The sequence below is a fragment of the Otolemur garnettii genome, unplaced genomic scaffold (assembly GCF_000181295.1).
Source record: "Otolemur garnettii isolate 467f Iridium unplaced genomic scaffold, OtoGar3 scaffold00067, whole genome shotgun sequence".
NCBI lineage: Eukaryota > Metazoa > Chordata > Mammalia > Primates > Galagidae > Otolemur > Otolemur garnettii.
Window position 1 is genome coordinate 5965738 of NW_003852462.1, and position 11728 is coordinate 5977465.

Consider the following 11728-nt stretch of genomic DNA (forward strand, 5'->3'; position numbering starts at 1 on the left):
CAACTCCTGGGCTCAAGCGAGTCTCCTGCCTCCCCCTCCCAAGTAGCTGGCACCACAGGCGCCCGCCACAACACCTGGCTATTTTTTTTGGTTGCAGCCATTATTGTTGTTTGGCAGGCCCAGGCTAGATTCGAACCCACCCCTTAGGTGTATGTGGCTGGCACCTTAGCCACTTAAGGCACAGGCGCCGAGCCAACACAAGGTTCTGATCATGTCACTCTCCTCTCAGAACCAGGCAAAGTAAACCACTGCTTAAAGATAACGAATCAGGCTCGACACCTGTGGCTCAAGTGGCTAAGGCACCAGCCACATACACCTACAGTGGTAGGTTTGAATCCAGCCCGGGGCCTGTCAAAACAACAATGATGGCTGCAACCAAAAAATAGCCGGGTGTTATGGCAGGCACCTGTGATCCCAGCTACTTGGGAGGCTGAGGCAGGGGATTTCTTGAGCCCAGGAGTTGGAGGTTGCTGTGAGCTGTGATGCCACAGCACTCTACCTAGGGTGACAGCTTGAGACTCTGTCTCAAAAAAAAAGATAACTAATCAAGGGGGGAAACCGGGCCGATGCCCTACTCCTTTGAGCCACAGGTGCCGCCCAAGGGAAAAGGTTTTCTAATTTGTCATTTCTTGCCTTTGAAAATCTGTGACAGTTTTAGAATAAATCCACAAATTATTTTTTAAGAGGTAAAACTTAATTCTCCTTTTGAGTATGGGCCCAATTTAGTGACTTTACTAAATACGGCCAGGAGCAGTGGCTCACGCCTATAATCCCAGCACTCTGGGAGGCCAAGGCATAAGGATCCCTTGAGCTCAGGAGTTACAGACCAGCCTGAGCAAGAGAGACCCCATCTCTACTAAAAATAGAAAAATTAGCCATTCATGGTGGCAGTCGCCTGTAGTCCCAACCTACTCAGGAAGCTGAGGCAGGACCACTTCACCCCAGGAGTTTTGAGGTTGCTGTGAGCTAGGCTGATGCCACAGCACTCTAGCCCAGGCAACAGAGTGAGATTCTGCATCTAAATGAATAAATGAATAAAAGAAACACATTCAAGGATTAAAAAAAAAAAAACCACTGAGGCTCCTCCGTACTTTCTCTACCTTCCCCTGGTCACTAGTTCTGGGGGAAGCCAAATGCAATGTCATGCGGTCGCTCAAGGAACCCTACAGAAAGGTGCATATTGCAGGCGACTGAACCTTCTTGCCCACAGCAACATGACACGCATTTGCCACACTAGAAGCAAAACCTCTGGCCCCAGTCAAGCCTTAGATGTCTGATACCTCAAGAAGGAGGTCTGAGCCAGAACCACTGAGCTGAGCCACTCCCAAACAACTGGCCCACAGAAACTACTAAGATAATAAATGCTTACTATGTAAAGTCCTTACATCTTGAGGTAATTTGTATACACCAATAAACCACTGGTACAACTCTATGGCATTTTGTGTCTCTAAAACACCTTTTTCTTTTAACAATTATGTGTATACCAATAGCCCGTTCAGGCTGTAATTTCTAGAAGGCTATTCTCTTCATCTTTACATACCTATAAAAACTGTAAAGTACCTGCTTCTGTTTATTTTTTGAAACATTCTTGCCAGTGCTTATACAACTGACTAAATGGGGTAGCGCCTGTGGTTCAGTGAGTAGGGCGCCAGCCCCATATACTGAGGGTGGCAGGTTCAAACCCAACCCCGGCGAAACTGCAACAAAAAATAGCTGGGCATTGTGGTGGGGGCCTGTAGTCCCAGCTACACAGGAGGCTGAGGCAAGAGCATCACCTAAGCCCAAGAGCTAGAGTTTGCTGTGAGCTGTGACATTACAGCCCTCTACCGAGGGCAACAAACTAAGACTTTGTCTCTGAAAACAAAAAACTGACTAAATGAAGTGACTAAACCTCAAATATGCGTGAGCTACTGGAGTGGGGTAAAAAAAAAAAAAAACACTGATTTGACTGATGTCACTGAGAGATGTAATTAGAAATAATGGATGCAATAATTAAAAATAACTACAGAATGACATATGTATAAAGTAGAAAACGCAGTCATTTTGCACCCTTAAAAACATTAAAGTTCAAACTCACTTGAAGACAAACAGTACAAAGCAACAAAGCATTATGACAGTAACACTCAGAACTTACTTCTTTATTAAGGGGGGAAAAAGCAAGCTATTTTGGTTAAGAAAGAATTTTACAATCGTTTCTCAAACTGTGTTCTATAGAATGTTAGTATCTCATGAGAAGGTCTCAAGTATTCTTTGAAGTGAAGAAAACAAAAAACCCAGACTCTCTATACTACAAGACATTTCTGAGGCTTTAAGGCACTAATGTGCATAACAAACTTACTTGACCTCAGGATACTTAAAATATTTGCAGCATATTAGTATACTATATATACAGTTTGGAACACTTGGGTAGGCAGACAGGTAGACAGGCAGGTGAGCAGGTTCACAGAAAGTAAAAGGAAGATAAGATAAATGCAATAAAATGATCTCACCTAAAAAAGGGATCATAACTGATTATTGGTTATGACTATGTAGTCTCTTAAAGCAAAATAAACTGTTAGACAGAGTAAACTATCAAAAGCAACAATAGCCATACCAGACGTCAAGGAAAATGAAAATGGGGAAAACATGATAGGTTATAACAGAAGAAAAGAAATTCCCTTCCCATACGCCACATGGCTCAGAAGATCTCCCATTCCCTCAGCTCCAACTATGTCCCTCCACACAAGCACATATATTTAGGGATGACCCACTACTCCAAGGACAGTCCATTTGGGGGACTGGTGGGTAGCTGATTAGGTAGTCTGACCCCAACCCCTCAACCAACAGTGGTAATAACTAATGACCTATCAAATCTTCTCTTTGGGGAAATTTTAAAGACACAAAGTCTTTCATAGTGGAAGAAAAGGCATAATGACAAAAAAAGAAGCTAAAGACAAAACAGCTGAGTTAATATTAGAAGATTAGGTGGGCCAGCCCTGGCTGTAAAAACTTTAAGTTAGTGTATTATTGCCTTATCTGAACAGCCTCACTAATGGCCGTCCCAGGGAGAGCAGGATCACAGACTATCTGTCACACTCTCCTTCAGTCCCATGCAGTGACCGACACAGAAAAGTAGGAGAGGAAAGTAAGAGGTAGAAAGAAGGCTGGCTCTGGGTTTAATAAGGAAGGAGCATCCAATTTAAACTCACCTGAATGATGTTTTCATATATCAAACGTCCATTTAAATCAGTGGCCAGAGCCGCTGCGTCCCTCTAGGAATTAAGCCAAGCTGCTCTTGTGTGGATACACTTGCCCTGCACCGCCAGCCTCTGCCCCAGAGGGAGATTTCCAGGACCTTCCCAGGCAGTTCGCACACGCAGGCACATGCTACATTCTCGTCTGCCCACACTCCCCCTGAACTGTGTTCACCCCATATACACCAGGTACTCCCTTGCTCCCCACCTCCGAAGCAGGAAGAGAATAAGACCTGTGAGAGCCTAGGAGACACGTACAGGTGTCAATGAATGAGCACACACGTGCTCTGCTGAGGGTTTGTGAGCCCACGTGTGCTCGAATGGGTTGTCCTAGGAGGGACTCTACCCTGTTGCTGCTTCAGGACTCTATCTAGAGATGCTACATGGTCATGCTTGCTCACAAGCTCTTTCTGCTTAGTCAGGGTCAACAGTGTGAACACTGTCCCCTTCAGAATGAGATCCATATTGCCATACACAACCTGGACAGCCATACAGCCCTGCTGCTAGGGTATGGCACAACAAACTCTTCCTGCTGAGGAGGCAACAAGGCATCTGGTCACTAAAGCTGAGTAGGATCCTACTCCGATGGTATCCAGCATCCACGAGGCACTACTGAACCTGGGGCTGTTCTTCAGTAAGGCCTCACTCTCAAAGCTGAAATTTCTGTTTCACTTTGCTCCAATACTTGAGATGACTTGAAAGACATTTTTGTTCCTTACAACTAAAACAGCTTAACCTAAACCCCTAAAAGTCACATGTATAGCATGTTTAAAGTTTAAAATTAGGACATGACCCACAGCTTCAATTTCTAATGCAAAATGCAAGACAAACAGGCTATGAGGATTCCTCAAATACTAAGTGGTTTATAAATTAGAGGTCATATCATTTTGTAATATAACAATATGAGGAAAAATTTCAGTCAAATATATTGCTTATGGTTGCTGATATACTGGCAAATGTTACCAATTAAAAGGCATTTTACACTGGTACAAACAGGTCACTTTTCCAAAAAAACTTTTCATATTAACTGTATTTTCTGACCTAGATAACTAATGTATAGACATGTATTACATCTTAACCAACTTAGCTATACAAATCACAATTCCAACCAAACTGCAAGCTAACAAATACAGTGTGTTTATTTTTTGGGCATGCTAAAATTATTTGTAGCCAAATGTTCATTAAAATGGCCTAACCAATCTTAACAATTTTCTAGTGCTTTTTAAGTTTTTCTTATTTAAAAAACACTAGAACTCCAAAAAAGAAAAAAAAACAAAAACAAAACACTAGAACTCTTTTAGACAAGAAACCAAGCACAAGCTCAAGACTAATCTTCAACTCTAGAATAATTAACAGGATACTAATAATTAACAACCAATTAAATATGATACAAGAGGAATTCCTGGGTTCTGGGGGTTTGTTTGTTTTTGAGACAGAGTCTCACTTTGTCATTGTGCGTAGAGTCCCATGGCATTATAGCTCACAGCAACCTCAAACTCTCAAGCAATTCTCTTGCCTGAGCCACCTGAGTAGCTGGGACTACAGGTGCCTGCCACAATGCCTGGCTATTTTTAGAGACGGGGTCTGGCTCTAGCTCAAGCTGGTCCTGAACCTGTGAGCTCAGGGCAATCCACCTGCTTCGGCCTCCCAGAATGCTAAGATTACAGGCATGAGCCACCGTGCCAAGCCAGAATTCCTGATTGTTTAAAAAAAAAAAACCAAAAACAAAAACCTGGCTCGGCGCCTATAGCTCAACTGGCTAAGGCACCAGCCACGTACACCTAAGGTGGCGGGTTCGAATCCCCAGCCCAGACCCGCCAAACAACGATGGCTGCAACCAAAAAATAGCTGGGCGTTGTGGCGGGTGCCTGTGGTCCCAGCTACTTGGGAGGCTGAGGCAGGAGACTCGCTTGAGCCCAGGAGTTGGAGGTTGCTGTGAGCTGTGATGCCACGGCACTCTACCCAGGGGGACAGCTTGAGGCTCTGTCTCAAAAAAAAAAAAACAAAAAAAAAACCTATGATCAACTAGAGCCAGCATTATCAGAAACTGATTATGTAAGACAACAGCTTATTGTTTCAGGGTGTGTGTGTGTATGTAATGAAGTTCACAGCTAGGTTACACTAATGACTCACTTAAACATTTGAATTTTCTGCTATCTTAACCTTTAAATCAACTGCATAAGTAGCTGCCAAAAGCAGTTAGTAGGAAAGCATACTATTCCCAAAAGAACTTGGTATATACAACTTATTTTACTACTTAAATGTTTTTTTGATTACGGATATTTGAACAAGATGCTAGAAGATTCAAAACTAATTTTAAAGTAATGGATGCTTACTAAAGCCATCATAATATTTGACAGACACAGGTTTTTAAAAGGCCACAGATTATATTCCAGTGTGTATGTTTTCATAGCACCTGGCATATTTCTGTTCAATATTACATATAATTATTGCAGGACCTGGCAATAATTACAGTCCTTTTTTATTTTATTTTTTTACTTTTTTGACTGACCAATAAGTTAAAGTTGAAAAAGTAACTGGTATTTTTTTTTTCTTGATCTGGATTACCTTTTCCTTGTGAATTGGTTATCAGTTACTCTAGTTTATTTTCAACAAATATTAGCAGAGAATATATTGGACTGAAATCACCTGACTTAATTCCCACTAAATAAATAATACATTTGAACTCTTCAGGTTTCATTGTAAAAGACACACAAATTTAGAGATTCTTCTGCAAAGTTTGAAAGCAAAATAAATCAGAAATCACATTCCTAGGAGCTGGCAGTCTGAAACAAAAGATGTTTACCCTCTCTACACAAGTCCCCCTTACCACCCCAACCTAACATTTTATTACATTTAAACAACTGAGATGGGTTAGGGTATGACATGGTAAAAATCACTCAAGACTTTTATCAGGTAGATTATCTATGAAACTACACCTTGGTTAATAAGCCTTTAAGCAGAAATCTGGCCCTTTTCAGTGTTAACCTGTGTACACACTCATTTCACACTTCCTCTGGCCTCCAATTTTATTTTTTAAAAATTTAATCCACATAAGAAGTCATCCTATTAGACTTAATTATATTTATTAACTTTATGTTCATATGACTACATTAAACAATAGTATTTCAATGCAACACTATTACATATGAGAAATCGATAATTTTAGTAGACTTCCCTATCCTAACACATCTCTACCCTCCTACACAAGTTAAATATCTGAGAAAAACCTCTCTGCCCAGTGCTAAGATTTTACTTTCTATAGCATAGGTTTGACTTTTTTTTTTTTTTTGAGACAGAGTCTCACTCTGTTGTCCCTCAAAGTCCTGGATTCAAGCAATCCTCCTGCCTCAGCCACCTGAGTAGCTGGAACAACAGGTGCCTCCACAACACCCACCTAATTTTTCCATTTTTAGTAGAGACAGGGTCTTGCTCTTGCTTAGGCTTACTTGAATCCTGAGCTCAAGCAATCCTCCTGCCTCAGCCTTCCAGAGTACTAAGATTGCAGGCATGAGCCACTGCATCCAGCCCATTTAACTTTTTATTAATGACACAAATAACTTTTTGAAAAGAGTGCTAATGTATATACAGTTTCCAACACCTGGAATGCAAATAAACACACCTATTTTAATATTTCAAGACAAACTACATTTCTCATAAAAGAAGAAGAGTATCATTCCGAGGAATCCTTGGAAGTCACAATGTGTAAATACTTCTGATAAAAGAACAAATTAATGTCAAAACACAGCCAATAATGTAATAAAGCCTCCATGCAACCGTGCCTGTCAAGGGGCACCTGCATTAGCAGCTAAGGAAAGTGGCATTTCCAGAAAGGCACTATAACTACATTTAAAAGAAAATCATTAAGCCTGGCTTGGTGCCTGTGGCTCAAGTGGCTAAGGCGCCAGCTACATACACCTATGGTGGCAGGTTCAAATCCAGCCTGGGCCCGCCAAAACAACAATGATGCTGCAACCAAAAAATGGCCAGGCGTTGTGGTGGGCGCCTGTGATCCCAGCTATTTGGGAGGCTGAGGCAGGAGACTCGCTTGAGCCCAGGAGTTGGAGGTTGCTGTGAGCTGTGGTGCCAAGGCAATCTACCCAGGAGGATAGCTTGAGGCTCTGTCCCAAAAAAAAAAAAAAAAAGAAAGAAAGAAAAAAAAGAAAATCATTAAGCCTCAGCGCTTAATCCCCTCCTCCACCCTCTTCCCCTGGATCCTTCACAGCAAATTAACCAGTAGAAGGTGCTATTCTGCAACCCACACGTATTCACCCCAGCCTCCATCCTTGGGCCTGAGCTGGGTTTACCCCAGGTGGACTCTCAGCCTATTTATCCCCTGTCCAGCATTCAAAGGAGCCCCCAACACACACACAAAAAAAAACCAGATCTTTTCTAACAACCCCTGTTTACAAAAACAATGTTGACAGCTAAATAGGCAGGCAAACCTGACCATCAAACCATCACATCACTAATAACACAAGTTCATACATCATTTTGCTAAATATTAACCTCAAATACAGTCTTTACAATTTTAACTGGGACAATCTATTCCTACCTAGAAAAAGACCATGGTCACGTTTACTATATACAATACGAGTCAAGTGAACAAATCACTGTCCCCTACATAGTCAGGGGCAACGAGGAATACGAAAGCACTGAGAGTTGAGTACAGGACCTATAAAGAGGGATTTTATCTTTCCATACACAAAAAAGAAAGAGCAGCAGAAACCAGGGCTGCAAAGAGAAGGGAGGCAGAGAAGTCTGAACATGTTTTTGAGTATCCTTTAGTTTCCAATGTACACTTCTGCCTCACAAGGTTGCAAAAAAGGCCAGACATGAGAAGGGTGGAAGAAAACTGAAAAAGAAAAGCACCCTCCCCTTCCCCTATCTTCTCTCTTCTCTCCCAAAAAGAGCTGTGTTTGCCTGTGCAAACCTAGTCCCAAATATGGGAGAGAGAAAATGAATGTGTGTATGGAAGAACAATGAGCCCTCAGCCTGGTATTGTGTGTGCGTGTGTGTGTCTGCCTCTGCCTCTTTTCCCTTCGACCTTAACAACAACAGGGAAAACTGGAAGCCAGCTTTCCACCCAGGCTAGGTCACCAAAATCAACACTGGTTTCTAATTTACGGTAGAATTAACTCAGCAAGGAAATCCAGGGAAGGAAATACCTACTCAAAGATGATTTTATTATTGTATAGAGCTATCCTCTCTCCCCTCCCCCAACAGACTGAGACTAAAGAAGCCAGTGTACACACCAGACAAAAAGGTCTCTCTTTAAATGGAAAGCAATTATGAAAACTGTTTCAAATCTAAACACAGGATGCATCAATTCGTGTTACCTTAAAATGTCTGCTTTATAATTCACCAAGTTCATCCTTTTACATCCAATTTAAAAAATTGCTTTGGAGAAAGCTATTTCAGGATTCATACAAAACTACTTTCTAAATGTACCTTAAAATAGCAACACATACTGAAACATTTAAAGCACCCAGTTTCTCAAGGACACGTTTTGCTTAAATCAATGTTTGAAGTCTGTAATCCAGAAAAATTGTAAGCAAACCTTGGAAAAGAGACAGAGGAAAATGACAATTCAACAATGAATCATTTTGTTTTCCTTTCAACAACTTCTCAAGCAACCAGTTTCAAAGGAAACCTGCAATAGTTTACCCCCTCCCGCCACACACACACACACACACACACACACACACCAGTCTATGTAAAACTACTTATCTTCTTTCCATAACCTTAAAAAAAAAAAAAAGAAGCCACTCACACGACTTAAACATGATAGTAAGAATTCTATTCTGCTGCAAGTGCTTTTGGATTTCACAATTTTCTAATGTTGTACACTGAGAAGGGAACCAGAAATGTGGGACACAAAAGGGAAATCTTCCTCTAAGGAGAAAATGGATTATTTTAATAGAAGTCCGCCCCCCTCAAGACCCCCAAATCCACAAACATTCAAGAAATTTACAGTTTCGGTTCTTGACTTCCTTTTCTCCCACAGTTCAGCCAATGATTGAGTCACATGAAATAGTTTAACCTCAGACAAGTACAGGAGCATGCAAAAGAAAGCTGGAGGGAACAAGGAGTCAAAAGGCACGGAGGACAGTCACCTGGCCGGACTGGACCACAGAAGTGCCTGGCCCTTTATTCCTCGCCACCCTCCCGCCCTGCCCTCGCCTGGTGCCCCTCGACTTCTGCTCCAGCTTTTCCTCTCTGGCTCACCCCTGACCAGCAAGTGCGTTCACAGCCGACCCTCTCTGCTCCCCCCCCTCCCCCGCCAACACCCCGTCATCAGGAGAGGGGCCAAAAAAGAAAGCACACGGCACGGCACAGCCAAGTTGGAGACTTACCTTCCCCTAAGGCGCTACACCATCCACAGAGGTGTCTGCGGCCCAGCTCCCGGGAAAGTGGAGGGCACGGGGCGGGAGGCCGCGGGGCCGCGGGGCGCAGGGCCGAGAGGGGCCGACCCGCTGGGACGCGACGCCGAGGGGCTACGGGGGCTTCCCTGCCGTGACCTTTACCGCGACTTGAAACTAGGCTCCCTCCTCCTCGGTCGGGCAAATCCTTCAGAAGCGGGAGCCCAGGATCATGTCTGGTTTTGTTTTTCGGAGAGCGAGGGGGGCTCCCTGAGGATGGTGGTGATTTTTTTTTTTTCCTCAACTAAGGGAGAAAATGAGGCAGAGACAATGTGAAGAGCGAGAGAGGGGAAGAGGAGGGGGGAGGAGGCGGGACCGAGACCCAGCGGGGAGAGCGTCTCGGGGCGTGCGGGAGGAAGGAGGCTCCGGAGCGCGGGGGGCGGCTCGCGAGCGTCTGTGGGAGCAGCAGCACCTCCGCGATGGTGGCGGAGCCGCGGCAGGGATGCTGCACCGACCCACCGCCCACTCCCTGCTCGGGCCCGGCCCACCTCGCAGTATCACGCCTCGCCATTGGTGTAGCGCGGCGTGACGCGTGGAGAGGCTGGGCCAATGGCGGGCGAAGGGCGGTCAGAGAGGGCGGGATTTCTTCCTTTTTCTTTTTTCTTTTTTTTTTTTTCTTTTTAATAAAATGAGCAGACGAGGTGGCCGAGGAGAGGCCGCGGCTCCGAGCCGCCACGGCCGTGGGCTGTAGGGCACGCGCTCCAGGCGGTGGCCCGGGGCGGGGGGCGCGTCTTTGTGCCAGGCCGGCCCTACGCCCCGCGGGCTGCGCTCCGTTCCCGCCCCCATCCCCCCCGGTCGAGGCCGGAGCCGGTGGAGCCGGCGGGAGACCGCCTGGGAGACCCGCCCCGGACCGGCGGCGCGGAGCGGGCAGGTCCCGGGGGCAGGGTCGGCGGAGTCCAGTTGCTCTTGTTACCAAGGTCTGGATTTGCCTTTTCAGTGTTCCAAGAAGCCTATTCATATTCGGGGGGGGGGGGGGGGGGGGGGGGGGTGGGGGGGGGGGAGGGGGGGAGGGGGAGGGGGGGGGGGGGGGGGGGAGGGGGGCGTCTACTGAGTGGGTTCAAGACGACCCACTCAGTCCCTAAGGACTCTTCCGAAATTCTGATGATAATATTGTGTGAATGATGTAAGTGACAAAAGAAGAACTTAAAAAGAGGGGGGGAAATTGGTAAATCGCGCTGCTTCTTTGAAAAGAATAAAGTCCCATCAAGACGTAAAGAGGAAACAGTAACTATAGATACAGAGGGGATTGTAGAAAAGAACAGGGTATAACTATGCGCCGTAAGTTTGGAAAAATCTTAAAAAAAAAAAAAAAGACTCGGCGCCCAGGGCACAGTGGTTAGGGCGCCGGCCACATATCCTGGGGCTGGCAGGTTCGAGCCTGGCCCAGCTAAACAACAATGACAACGACAACAAAAAATAGCAGGGCGCTGTGGGGGGCACCTGTAGTCCCAGCTACTTGGGAGGCTGAAGCAAGAGAATCGCTTAAGCCCAAGAGTTGGAGGTTGCTGTGAGCTGTGACGCCATGGCACTCTACCCAGGACGACATAGTGAGATTCTGTCTCAAAAAAAAAAAGGAAAAGGCCAAACTTCACCTTTTTTTCTTTGAAGAACATAGTATTGTGTCACTTCGCAAAAGGCTGATAATCACAGAGCCTATGACGCTATAAGGAGTAGGGGCAGGCTAAATGTTCATATTCTATTTAATACAATTTGTAGGATTGAGGGGTTGACAAGTTTTAATTATGATTAGCAGTTTTTTAAATGCATAGCATGTTTATTGAGTTCTTTCATGGACCCTGGCATGAATCCAGGGTGAATCATCAACCTATCGTTGGTTAGTTAATATTCTGTAAATGCTTATTGGTGTCCTTATGCCATACACTCTTCCAGAAGGAGTTAAGGTCTGTGAACAATAGAATAATTAAGGGACAGTACAAAATAATTCCTTCATCTATTTCAAATAAAGTGATCATTTTCTCTTTGGAATATCCGTTATAATGTGGAGATTGTAATTTCCACATCCAACTGGTTTCTTTTAAGAATAATTTGGGGCTCGGCGCCTATAGCTCAACC

At 44.5% G+C, this 11728-nt stretch overlaps 1 protein-coding gene across 2 annotated transcripts in view; it reads right to left on the reverse strand.

Annotated features, from left to right (window-relative positions):
- Positions 1 to 10054, reverse strand: part of RERE (arginine-glutamic acid dipeptide repeats) — a 433205-nt gene extending 423151 nt beyond the window's left edge. For both annotated transcript variants that reach the window (XM_023515253.1, XM_003793246.2), the window contains exon 1: positions 9590 to 10054. The gene's annotated coding sequence lies outside the window, so the exon portion shown is untranslated. The remainder of the gene's footprint in view (positions 1 to 9589) is intronic.
- Between the last annotated feature and the right edge of the window lie 1674 nt (positions 10055 to 11728).